The sequence below is a fragment of the Myotis brandtii genome, unplaced genomic scaffold (assembly GCF_000412655.1).
Source record: "Myotis brandtii unplaced genomic scaffold, ASM41265v1 scaffold523, whole genome shotgun sequence".
NCBI lineage: Eukaryota > Metazoa > Chordata > Mammalia > Chiroptera > Vespertilionidae > Myotis > Myotis brandtii.
The window spans coordinates 1,248,122-1,248,767 of NW_005369902.1; positions in this window are offsets into that span (position 1 = coordinate 1,248,122).

A 646-nucleotide genomic window follows, 5' to 3' on the forward strand; every position below is an offset into this window, starting at 1 on the left:
ACTGGGGATGTGCCCGCAACCAAGGTACATGCCCTTGACCGGAATCGAACCCGGGACCCTTCAGTGCGCAGGCCGACGCTCTATCCACTGAGCCAAACCGGTCATGGCTACACTGGTATTTTTTAAAATATATATATTTTATTGATTTTTTACAGAGAGGAAGAGAGAGGGATAGTTAGAAACATCGATCAGCTGCCTCCTGCACACCCCCTACTGGGGATGTGCCCGCAACCCAGGTACATGTGCTTGACCGACGCTCTATCTATCCACTGAGCCAAACCGTTAGGGATACACTTGTATTTTTAAAGTATGTCACTTACTATACGGTACGTACTGTTTTAGGTCCTAACCTTGTGCGCTGCGCCGTCTTTAATTCCTTACTGCTTGTTAAGGGGCTGGGTGACACCTAGTGGACACATTCTCTAAGAGTCTGGAATCGAATCCTCTCTCTTTTCTTCTCCCCAAAGCTGTCGGGGTTGCATTGTAACGCGAGGACATCAAGCAGGAGGGAATCTTTGGGGCATCAGCGGGCTCCTGATGGTTTGGGGCGAGCCGGTTTCCCAGCGCAGGAGCCGCGGTGAGAGTCCGCTTTCCGCAGGAGCGGAGACTGGACAGCAGCGCGGGCGGGACCGCCACCCGGCGGGGA